Source organism: Amblyomma americanum, chromosome 1 (genome assembly GCF_052857255.1).
Source record: "Amblyomma americanum isolate KBUSLIRL-KWMA chromosome 1, ASM5285725v1, whole genome shotgun sequence".
Classification (NCBI taxonomy): domain Eukaryota; kingdom Metazoa; phylum Arthropoda; class Arachnida; order Ixodida; family Ixodidae; genus Amblyomma; species Amblyomma americanum.
The window spans coordinates 477988135-478000537 of NC_135497.1; the positions used below are offsets into that span (position 1 = coordinate 477988135).

Sequence of the window (12403 nt, forward strand, 5' to 3'; positions counted from 1 at the left end):
GGGCTTTAAATGCTTTGCGTAGCTTCTAACATGCACTTCCTTTCAGGTCGGAAGACCACTTGGTTTTTTCTTAAATTATGGTCCATCATATCTGAGGCACCCTGTATACAGGCCACTCCAGTTTGAAAGGGAACAGCCAGTTGAAAATGACTAGGATATTAAATACCTACGCGAAAAGTAGCTTGAAAGCAGTAGCACTTATCACACATATGTGATAGCATAAGGAGCTTGTCCGGCCATTCGGCATTGTCACCGTCTCGTGGCATCATGGACAAGACTTCATAGCCCTGAGTTACGCAAACCAAGCTAGGTGTCAGTTATGGGGCAATAACCGAGTGCTCAAAATTTCCCATAATGGAGCTGCCTGTATATTCTTAGAGCTGTAGAGCATTTCCAGTGACGGTGTTGCAGATTTGTGATTGTAAACTAACCTCTACTCACACACCATCTCCTTGATGATGTGTCTGTGATGTTTACACATCTTTGTGTATCAGTGAAGATGTTCTAGTAATTCAGCAGTCATTGTAGCCACTGCACCTTACAATCTTTATTATGCATTGTTGTACAGCGGTCTCCATGCAGTAAGTACAGCTTTTAGCACAGTGAAACCCCTAGCCACACACCATTAAGGTAAAGCTTAGCTTTGGTATTTACACTACTTATATGTGCCAAAATGTTTTGTAGTCCGGAAAATGCATTATGTACACTGTACTATGCCATATTTATTGTACAGGTAGCCTCTGTATGAAAGAAAACATGCACTTTGAACTCAATTTTTTAGAATTTCTTTTTCTTAACTGCACTCAGAAATGCCATATGGTAATTGTACATCAAGGTAAAGTATGCTTGTGTGTACACTGCCTTTTCTGCAATAGAAACACTCGTGTCAAATGCTGTGCCTAAAATAATAAACGCGCTTACTGAATGTATGATGAAATAAAAAACAGCTTTTTGATTGCAACAAGCATCACAAATATTTCATGCCTTATTCCAGCACTGCACGTTTGGTTCATGCATGTTCGTCACACAGGTAATGACCACAGGCACTTCACCAAGCTGGAAAGAGACAGCAGAGAAGGGGCAGGTGGGCTGACATAAGCATTGACAAAAGACAGTTCAAAATGATGCTTTTCAGAAATCGGGCGAGCTGCTTCAACACCTTTTCCGTCTTCAGGAAGAGACTGCAACATGCTGCTGAGGGACTGGAAGATATACTAGCAAACACACTGAAAATGAAGTGGCAGCCGGTGGGGGGCACTTGTTTGTCACTGCTGGCTTCTGGCTGCACACGGGTTGGCCAAGGGCACAACCACATCACACAGTTGCTCACACACTTGCAGATGTGTGTTGTGCACTGACACAAGGAAATGACAGTGGCAACAGGGGAGGAATGGCTGATATGACTCTCTACGCCAGCATTGTGAGTCGTCTCTGGACGCTAGATTTTCCATCGCAACTGCCGCTGCACCATCCCTCTGTACGCCTTCCTCAGGAGACGGGTCGTCCTAGAGAGGCCAAAAGTACAGCATCCTGTCTGTACGAGGTAGCCACCATTTAGAGGTGGCCCGTTGTTATCTGGGTCAGAGGCAGTGTCGCCTGCACCCTCTGCTGATATGGGCACATCCAAACAGAGGCTGTGAAGTGCAGCACGTGCGGTGATGATGCGCACTGTCCGCTTCCACTGGCAGTGGTGCATCCGGTGCCCTTGAAAGCAACGGAAGCAGCTCTTCGGCACACCAATACAGCGCTCAGCCACAAATTGTGTGAAAGCATGTGGCGTGTTGTACAGGCCTTCTGCTGAGTCAGGTCTGTGATGCCACGCAACTGGTGCAGGCAGCCATGGCTCCAGTGGGTAGACATAGTCTCCTGCATAACAAAAAAATGACGCAGCTAAGCATGTCCCTTCTCAGTGATCTCAACAGCATTACAGGACACTCTGCTATACAGTAGAAGACTCATGCCAAGTAGCCCACATCCAGGCTTTGCTGAATATGACATTCAAGAGCATACATACATGCAGGATTTAGATGTATAAGTGAGCACTACTGTAAGGTCAGTCTTTTACCACCATATTCATATAAATGATGCGCTATGATTTCCTACAAAACACAAGCGCTGTCAGGTGCATTTTGCTTCGGTTTCTTCAACAGGAAAGGCTATGCATTTCAACAATGTAATATGTGTCCTGTGTTTCTGCTGCAATTATATTTAACAAAAGGAAAGGGTGGCAATACCCTGTATCATAGTGTAAAGTGTCTGCATTTGTGTAACTGTCCAGACTGATTCTTGTAGCTTTAGCAGATCCGGGCAAATGCATAGTGCTGGAGCTCAATAGATGTGACTGAGTTCGCGCGACGGGTGACACGTCTATTTTACTGCTTACCCAGAAAAAAAAATCACCGTCGTCCAGCAGGCCTTCCTCCGCCTCGGAATGCCGCCAGACAAACGCGTCGCGGAAGGATCCGGGTCAGCGCGAGTCCACGGCCAGGATGCACATGTTCGCGCCACAGATCTGAGAAAAAACAAGCACAGCCCGTACTCACTCTCGCTACCGAGGCCCGCACTTGTAGCTCATGCACTTGTAGCACTTGAACTCATGCGGTCAAAAACAGTGGCCGAGGTATACTCACTATCACGTCCGCAGCGTAGAACCGCTTGCGGCTCGTTCGCAGCACTGCCCCCAGACTCCTTGATAGTGATGAGTCCCCAATCGACACACCCGATGACGCCGGAGATGCTGCCGCGGCGAACGTTTAGGCAAAGGACGCCCTCCTTCGCCGCCGCCTTCTCCTCGGGTCTCCTCGGAAAGCGAACACCCCCCTTCTGTGACCCAACGTTGACACTGGTCTCCGCTGCCCGCCGCAAAGGCTTGTTCACAGTCGGTTGGGCTGCGCCGACGTTTTCTTCATTTCCAACGGCGCCTTGAAACCCACCGGAGGCGAAGAAGCGCAGAGCGCACAGCACCTTCCGCTCCACTGACAGCGCACTCACCCGCGCACCTCCCAGTTCAACGGCGAGTTCGTCACACAGACACTGCGCAGTCTCCTCGAAATAACTCTCCCGCGCGTCAAAGTCGTCTTCATGCACCCTCCGACACTGTTGCTCGCGCGGTCACCCGCGTATACGACGATGTAAACAGCCGCCATTTTCTGTCTCAAACGTGTTGATACTACCTTTTCCAGTCTCACAAAATCGTCTCAATCTGCCCGCATAACTAGATTGCCAACGTCAACACTTCTGGGCCATCTACGACGTCAGTCAGTGACGAAAAAAATCAAAATGGCCGCCGCCCACGGCCGACCAATAGGAGAGAGGCAAATGAGACACTTTTTGAGACAGTTTCCATTGAGACCGATCCGTAATCGCGCCCAAGGTCAGCGGTGCAGTCACTGCCAGATTGGTCAAAAGAGTGAACGGGATATTGGGAGAGGCAATCAGCATCGGTGTGTATCCGACCGGACTTATAGACCACGGTGTAGTCGTAGTCTTGTAGGCGTAAAGCCCAGCGACCTAGCCGCCAGTAGGATCTTTCAGAGAGGAGAGCCAGCAGAGCGCATGGTGGTCGGTGACAACTGTAAAAGGGCGGCCGTCAAAATAAGCCGAAATTTTCCAACGGTCCACACAAGGGTCGAGCACTCGCGTTCCGTGATAGAGTAATTGCGCTCTGATGTATAGAGGAGGCGGCTGACGTAGGCAATGACACGGTCAGACCCAGATTGCCGCGGAGAAAAAACAGCGCCGATTCCGTGACCGCTGGCGTCAGTGCGGACTTCAGTGGGAGCGGCCACATCGAAGTGTGCCAAGACGGGTGAGGTGGTGAGCTTCGAGATTAGAGCGACAAAGGCGTTTTCGTGTAAGGGTCCCCAGGTGAAAGTCATGTCCTTTTTTAGCAGATCACTGAAGGGCGGGCGATGTCAGCAAAAGCCGGGCACGAAGCGGCGGAAGTAGCAGCACAGTCCCAAGAAGCTCTGTACCTCGTTGCAGGAACGCGGCACCGGGAAGTCTTTCACGGCTCGGATCTTAGCTGGGTCAGGGTGAACACCCGTGGCATCAACGACATGGCCCAAGATTGTGATCTGGCGACGCGCGAAACGGCATTTGGAGGAGTTGAGCTGCAGGCTGGCATAACGGAACAGGAAAAGAATCTTGGAAAGGTCATCGAGGTGAGAGGAAAAGCTGGGGGAGAAGACAATGACGTCGTCAAGGTAGCAAAGGCACGTGCACCATTTGAATCCGTGCAGAAGGGCGTCCATCACAAACGCCGTCTTCTCACGGTCCTGGTCATCCACTGCTATCTGCCAATAGCCGGAGCGAAGGCCTATGGAGGAGAAAAATTCGGCACCGTATAGGCAATCAAAGGCGTCGTCGATGAGCGGGATGGGGTACACGTCCTTTTTGTTTATCTTGTTCAGGTGGCGATAATCAACTCAAAAACGCCGTGAGCCATACACTTTCTTCGCAAGGACTACTGGCGAGGCCCAGGGGCTGTAGGAGGGTTCGATAATGTTCTTATCAAGCATCTTCGTAACCTGAGCGTTAATGACCTGACGCTCAGCATGGGACACTCGGTATGGTCGACGGCGGATAGGACAGGCATCCCCGGTGTCGACGCGGTGCTTCACAGAGAAAGCTTGGCCCAGCGGGATGTTATTCAGATTGAAAATGTCCGAAAAAATTCGAGAAGGGCTCGAAGCTGTGCAGTTTGGGCGGGGCGCAGGTCGGAGGGCATCGTGGTCGCGAAGGCGTCTGTAGAAAGAGAGGTACTCTGGGGATGGCCTGCGTGATCTTGAGAAGGGGCGGCATCGAATGCAGCGACTTGGCACAGTGTGAGGGGGTCGATGGTAGCAACGCGAATGCCGGATGGAAGAACTTGAGGAGAGAAGCCGAAGTTGGGGAACGGGAGAGACAGTGTGTTCACCTGGACCGAGGAGATGGCATACGGCAGAGCAACGTTGCGGGTCAGCAGGAGATCGATACTAGGTACAACGAAGTAGTCGCCATCGGGAAGGGGGAGAGGCGGCGTCAGTGCAACGAAGGAGGCGGCTTGAGAGGGCAGGCGAGCATAGTCTGCATTGTACAGGCGGAGAGAGGGATCGACGTGCTCGGAACGGAGTTGTGGGAGCTCTAAATTTAGGACACCATGCGAGCAGTCAATCAGAGCTGAATGGTAAGAGAGGAAATCCATGCCGAGAATGAGGTCGTGGGCGCATGTGGACAAAACGGTGAACTGAACCGGGGTACTGTGGCCGGCAACAGTGATGCGAGCAGTACATATTCCGTCCACAGTAGGTGTGCCTCTATCCTCCACACGCACGAGGGATGTTGCAGGCGTGAGCACTTTGCGGAGGCGACGGCGAAGGTCAGAACTCATCACAGATGCATGTGCACCGGTGTCAATGAGGGCGCGCACTGGAAAACCGTCAACTGTGGCGTCCAGTAAGTTCAGTCGGGTGTTCTGTAGAGGATTTCTGGTCGGGGTCATTTATGCAGCGTCACCTCTGGGAGCTGCATCAGCTAGTTTTCTAGAGTGGAGCGGACGTAGGGGGCAGTGGCCGAAAGACGGGGCAACTGCGGTGAGCGTGAGCGACGGCCTTGGGGCGACGGTGAGCGGGAATTCCAGGAGGGAACAGACTAATCGAGCTGGGAGGGGGGCGAGAAGCGGCGCTGAGGGTCAGGTCCGTAGTTGGAGAAGCCAGCGGGCGGAGGCGACGACCAAGGGCTGCGGCAATGTCGAGAGATATGTCCAACGCTGGAGCAAAGAAAGCAGATGGGTCGGTCGTCAGCCGTGTGCCATTCCGCCGGATTGCGGCAACGGGACCTGGAGTAGTAGGTGGGGCGGAAATCAGGGGAAGGGGGCTGGCGGATGGGTGGGCGGCCAATAGAACGCACCTGGGGGAAAGGTCCAGGTTTGCCAGTTCTTGCTTGACGACAGCCTGAATAAGCGACACAACGGGTAGGGTAGTATCAGGGAGGGATGGCGGGGATATGACAGGTGCGAGGGCCTCCAGTTCACGTCGGACGATCCGGGTGACTGAATCGGCGACGACAGGGGCGTCCGAGGGCGCGCGGGATGGCGATTGCTGGTCCTCAGAGGAAGATGTCGCAGCCGTATTAGGAAAGCGAGAAAACGATTGCGCAATGCGGTGGCCTTTGGCTTGCTCAAATCTACAGCACTCTTTAATGAGGGAGTCAACAGTGGCACAGTCTTTACAAACAAGCAAGTTAAAACCATCGTCTGCATTGCCTTTGAGTACGTTGCCCACCTTATCGGTCTCACTCATGGCAGCGTCGACCTTGTGGCAAAGAGCCAAGATGTCCTGAATGTAGGCCACGTAGCTTTCTGTCGAAGATTGTGCTCGAGACGCGAGCGGTTTCTTGGCGGCGAGCTGGCGGTCATCAGGCCTACCGAATATGTTCTGAAATTCTCCATAAAGGTGTCCCAGCTTGTGAAGTCTTCGCGGGTCGCGTACCACACCCGTGCCGTGACATTGAGATAAAAAATGACATTGGTGAGCATTAACGTAGGGTCCCACCTGTTATAGGTGCTGACGCATTCGTAGAGGTTAAGCCAGTCTTCGACATCCGAGCCATCTGTGCCGGAAAAGGTGCCGGGGTCGCGAGGAGGAGCCATGATCACGAAAGGTGCGGTAGGGGGGTAGTGGGGCTCCTTGACTCGCCGGGTGGAGCCATGGTGGCAGACACGGCCTGACGACCACTACGAAGATGCGTGGTGTCCTCAGCGTAAAATCCGCACCTCCACCAAAGATGTTACGTGGTCCAAGACGGGAACGACGCAAGAACGCCCCGAGCCCAGCAGACAGGCCAAGAGCACATGGCCCGCACAGAGCACAGCACAGAGCGCCCAAGCCCGGAGCACGCGCACCTGCGAGACACTTCGTTCACCTAACCTTCACCAAGAATATCCGTTGCAATATATATACTAGTATGATCATTTACCATAAATGCTACAATGTCAAGCTGTGCTATCTAATCAGCGGGAGCACGGCAGAGCGCAGCCTCGCGTATATCCGCGCATTCTAACTCTCCCGTGACCGGTTAGCACGCAAAGCAAAGTTCCGCCGTATCAGCACGAGCCGGGATTGAGATAGCACTACAGGTCGCTTACTAAATAGGTAAGTGTGCCCTGCGGCAAAAGGTGCTGCATGAAGTTAGCAGGAACTCCTGCCCTGTCAAGGAAGCGTAAACATAAACGTCTGCGCGCATTAGGAAAGTGCATAGTTACACTCGCCCGCGCATAGACGCACATTCATGCACATTTTCATTTGGTCATTCAGCGTTCCGATGAGGTAGTAGCAACACGTGGTCGTTTTTCAGGCTATAACGCGAAGTCGTTGCTCCATCCAGTTTCTAAAAACGGAAATGGGATGTCCTCCTCCTCTATCAACCTCTTTCGTTGGCAAACGCACGTTTCTGTCAAGGAAGCAACACTAAAACCACAAAACAAGAGCACGTGAACTGCTGAACGCCGCCTTGCACGTGTTTGCTGGAAAGCCCCTTTCCAACCAAAAGTGCCGGCGCAGCTTCCCTGTTTGCACGACAAACGGCGCTCGCTTTTCCTCAAATGGCCAATTGGGGGGGGGGGGGGGGGGGGGGCACAGAGAGTTTTTCAGGTAAATATTTCCTGGTCGAAAATAAAATGAATGGTAAGGAAGGAAGAAGTAAACAAAAAGGAACAACAAAATGAAACCGGAAATGCATAACGCACGAAAAAGATCGAGACTGATGTTTATATCCGAGTAGTTAAATGATAATGATAATTGTAAAAAAGATAACCTTGCAAATTTTTTTATTTTAGAAATTAACAAGGTAGCTGACTTGATTCCATTAAAAAATTTTGGACGGCGGTAAAGACCGACTTGTGGCTGTAGCCAAGTATGGTGGCTCCAAACGACAATATGACAAACCTGCTCAAACAAAGGCCAAGCTGTTGTAGTGGTTTCTCTAAAAGCTGTCTTCTCATCATGGTGTATCGGCGACAAAACAGCAAAAAATGGTCTATGGGTTCGTGCTCACCACAGAATACACAGACGGGATTAAGCGCAACCCAGACCTGCGCAAATAAAAAATTAAGGGTGGGATCCGGTAACTGAGCCTTGATAGAGATAATTCAACCTGCCGTGAATGACATGATTGCCTGCTTCACGAATACCTCAGGTGCAGGCATTCATCAGATCTTAAAAGAGATCCAGTTGTCATTAACAAATTCTGTGTACGAAACCTCGATACTGTAATGTATGCTGTAGCCGGAACGATAGGTAGCACGGGGTCATTGAGGGACGCCTTTGCCAGGCAGTCCGCAACTTCATTGGCTGTCGCACCGTTATGACCTGGCACCCATATCATGTGAACAAGGCTCAAATGCGGACGGAGTAATGAATGGAAGGTGTTTATGGTTGGCGAATCTACAGCCGAAGCAAGGGACGAACACAAAGAAAGAGAGAGTGTAATGACAGCCACTGATGAGAAAGCTGGCTCTAGTTTACGAAGAGCAAGCACCACCGCCAGAAACTCCGCTTGGAAAATTGGCGTGTAGTCGGGAAGCCGCAGAGGAAAAGACCAATCTAGAAGCAAGCAATATATTCCCGCCCCTGCCTTTTCATTACATTGGGAGGTGTCAGTAGCTATCGTTAAGCCAATAGGTAGGCTTTGTAAATGGTCTTCTAATAATCCATTTAAAATGCGGCGTGGTAAATGCTTAGCGTTTTTCGAGAAAATGTCATCACACACAATTTCTACAGAGTACCTATAGTTTTTTTCGGAAGGATGTTTTACAAAAGAACATTTAAAGGTTCAAGCAAATTTTATACCATAAGTACCTGAGGGGTATGAAATCTAGGCCAGTGGACTCCAAAAAAGGAAGTCTGTTGGCAGCAAAAAACAGACAAGGAGCAGTGTAAATCTGATTCATATATCCTTAGGTACGTCTGAACAGTTAGTAATTGAAATCTAGATGATAAAGGAGCAATACGGTCTTCAAGGTAAAGCACATTATTGCTCACAAATTTGGGGAGGCCAAGGCACACCCAAGCGCTTCCCGCTCCAAAAGAACCAGTGGGAGAATTTTGTAAACAGCCGTACCAGAAAACAGCACAGATCCAAATTCTAAAATTGGTCGAACATAAAAAACATAAATCAGCAAAAGTTCGTCTCTCCGCATTCTAGACCGGGGATTACTTAATCTACGCAACATGCCCACAGCACGAGCCCCTTTCGCTGCGACATGGTCAATGTGAGAGCGCCATGTGAGGCTATCATCATAAATGACACCAAGATATTTCAATGACTTAACTTGAGGAATATTTTGTCGCTGGTAACTGAGAGACAGATGAACAGGATCTTTAATTTGAAAAACAAGTACAGCGCACTTGTTTACATGTGAGGTGAGACGTAAGTCACACAACCAAATTTCAAGCAAATTCAGGTACGATTGCAGGCGCACATAGAGAGATTGAATGTCAGCTGCAGCAGTGAAAAATGCAATGTCGTCCGCATAGACGTACGTGCGAATGTTTTGAGAACCCATTAGAATATTAAAGAGCACAGGCGACAAGACTGCCCCTTGTGGAACACCTCTGGATTGTTTATATCTTCCTGAATTCACACCATTTAGTATACAAAAACTGTCTGTTTTCAAGGAACGCAGATATCCGCGCAAGTAAGTAATTCGGAAACTCCAGAGAGTATAATATTTGCAATAATATGCTGTGTTCTACGCTGTCATAAGCTTTGGCTACATCTAATGTCACCAGCGCAACATGCATTTTTCGGTGCTGCGAAAGACGAATGCGACTCTCAAGATCCGTGTGAGCATTCCATATGGAACATTTTTGACGGAAACCAATTTTACAGGGACTAAGAATATTATTACGGTCCGCAAACTCCGAAACACGTAGGAGTATGACCATTTCAATTAACTTAACCGCGTTCGATGTCAAAGAAATGGGTCTAATATTATCCAGAGAATGGTCACCACCATATTGTTTTTAGATAAAAGGGATCACTTTTGCGATTTTCCACTCAGGAGGAATCCGTATATGTTTTATTGAAAAATTAACCAGCTGCAATAAGGATGTAGGGGACTCCTCAAAGAGGATCATTAACATTTTTGATGTTACCCTATCAGAGCCAGGAGCAGCAGTTGGTAACCTCAACACTATCGGGGAAAGCTCGGGAAGGGTAATAGGGGGGACATGCTGAAACTGGCCCACCGACGCCACAAACGCGGAGCTCAAAGAAAGTACAGAGGCGAAACGCGGCTCTAATCCTTTGGCAATTGTCTCAACTGCTTCTATTTCTTCTTGCGGGCTCAAAACACATGAGGGTGAATTTTCTGAAACCGGAATCTTTTTCCGCGATCTTAAGAAACCGAAAAGTGCGCGATTATTTCCTGATTTTGATAGGAAATCAAAATGCTCGGATTCCTAATTTTATTCCGCTTGTGAGATTGTGCGCTTAAAAGTAGCAGGAATGAACTTATAATCATGCCAATTTTTTGGGCACTGATTGTGTAGGAGCTTCTTCCATGCAGCCTTTCTGCGTCTGTAATCCCGCGAGCAATCTGCATTCCACCATCTAGCTGAAGAGTTCCGTCTTGATGTACGTACCGAAAATTCGGACTTCTTTCGGCATTTCTCAATAGCCAAGCATATGCCTTTTGCTGTATGCTCTTCAGGAGAATTAACCGCTGAATCAAGAGTGGAGCGCAAAGAGGACTGAAACTGGTCATAGTTTATATATGACCTCAACTGAGAGCACGCCGGAGTTAAGCGCCAATTAACATCATAAACGATAGGTATGTGATCGCTAGATGATCCACAATCCACAGTCAACCAATTGAGTACAGGAACACTAGGGCTGGCGAAAGTTAAATCTAACACAGATCGAATTTGTGCGCGTAGAAATGTGGCCGAACCTGAATTCATACACGAAAGGTTGTTATCAGTAACCCAATCCCAAAGGCGCTTACCAAAGAAATCTGCCTTGAAGCCCCACGACACATGATGAGAATTAAAGTCACCGGCAAAGAGAACTGACTTCTGACAATTATGGAGCAAGATATCTAGAAGCCTGGCATCCTGAACACCGCAAGGAAAATAAACATTTACTAATGAAAACGGATAGCGCCCTGGAATTTCAGCCTAAAGCCAATAACTCACAGTCTATAGTAGAGGACTGAAAACTAATCTTAGCCGTGTGACAAAATTTAGAAGAAACTAGTATGAGTAAGCCTCCTCCTCTTGACTGGCGATCTTGTCGAAGTGAAGAATAATTTTGCAAATAGAAGTGTTTTTCAGATGTTAGCCAAGTTTCTTGTAAAAAAATTATGTCTGGATTATGTTGAGATATAAGGTACAGTAAGTCTGTTGAAGCTGAATGAAGTGACCGACAGTTCCACATGAGAACTCCTAATACCCCTATGGTTGAGAAATCCGGACAGCAGCAACTGCCTGCCCTAAAATAGTTTCTTTAGGCTTAGAACCAATATGTTGCTTCTTTGATTTCGGCTGAGGATATGGAGAAGAAAGGTTAGACATGGGGGATCCACTGCGTTTGAGGATTCACGTATCCGAATCCACCATCTCTGCATCATGAATAATTTTAGCATTATCTGAAATAGTGGACCGAGGAAGTGAAGAAACAGCAGTAACTTGTTCTTGGTGCTGAAACTGCTCACGCAAGGAATCTTGGGTCATTAACGAAGGCATGGCTCACATGGCAGAAGTCATTCCAATTTGCATGGCCTGGGTAATCTGCGTTGCCAGAGCATTAGATATGCACTCTGTGACAGTGGAGACTATCCTGTCAACCATCTTAGCCATAGATGCTTCCACAGCAGTCACTATTCCCTTAGAGATAGGCGAATCTAGTGTCGCTCCTGAACGGGCTGACACACCCGGATGGCCGTGAGCTCTCTTTAATTTCTGATATTGCCTCGCGCCGCGAACAGCGTTTGCGGTCGGTTATGTCTAGAATTTGCAATTCATGATCCCGAGAAGGACAATCCATGGAATTTGCAGCGTGAGATCCACCACAAAGGCCACACTTCTCGTTTTGATCAGAGCATAAATTTGCTGGATGGTCATTGCCGCATTTGCAACAGCGCAAGGTGGACTTGCAGCCACGAGCACTATGGCCATATCGCCAGCAATTGCTGCACTGCAGTGGCTCAGACGGAAGGGGATCTACACAGAAGATTAGGGGTCATGCTTTCATATCTGAGGGGCAGGCAGTACCCGCAAAAGTGGCAATAACCGTTTCCGTTGGCACCCGCTCATTGTTCACCTCCCGGCTACAGCGATACACAGCAACAACACCCGCTGCAGAGAGAAGGTCGAGGGTCTCAACTGGAGACAAGCAAGAGTCCACACCGCGAACCAAACTT

General features: G+C 49.0%; 1 long non-coding RNA gene across 1 annotated transcript; it reads right to left on the bottom strand.

The window, feature by feature from the left end:
• Window positions 1-1535: 1535 nt before the first annotated feature.
• Window positions 1536-2691, bottom strand: LOC144104886 (uncharacterized). The gene is made up of 3 exons (XR_013308649.1): window positions 2631-2691; window positions 2384-2512; window positions 1536-1866 (listed from the first exon to the last, which is right to left on the bottom strand). It is a non-coding gene; the product is annotated as an uncharacterized LOC144104886 (long non-coding RNA).
• Window positions 2692-12403: the final 9712 nt, after the last annotated feature.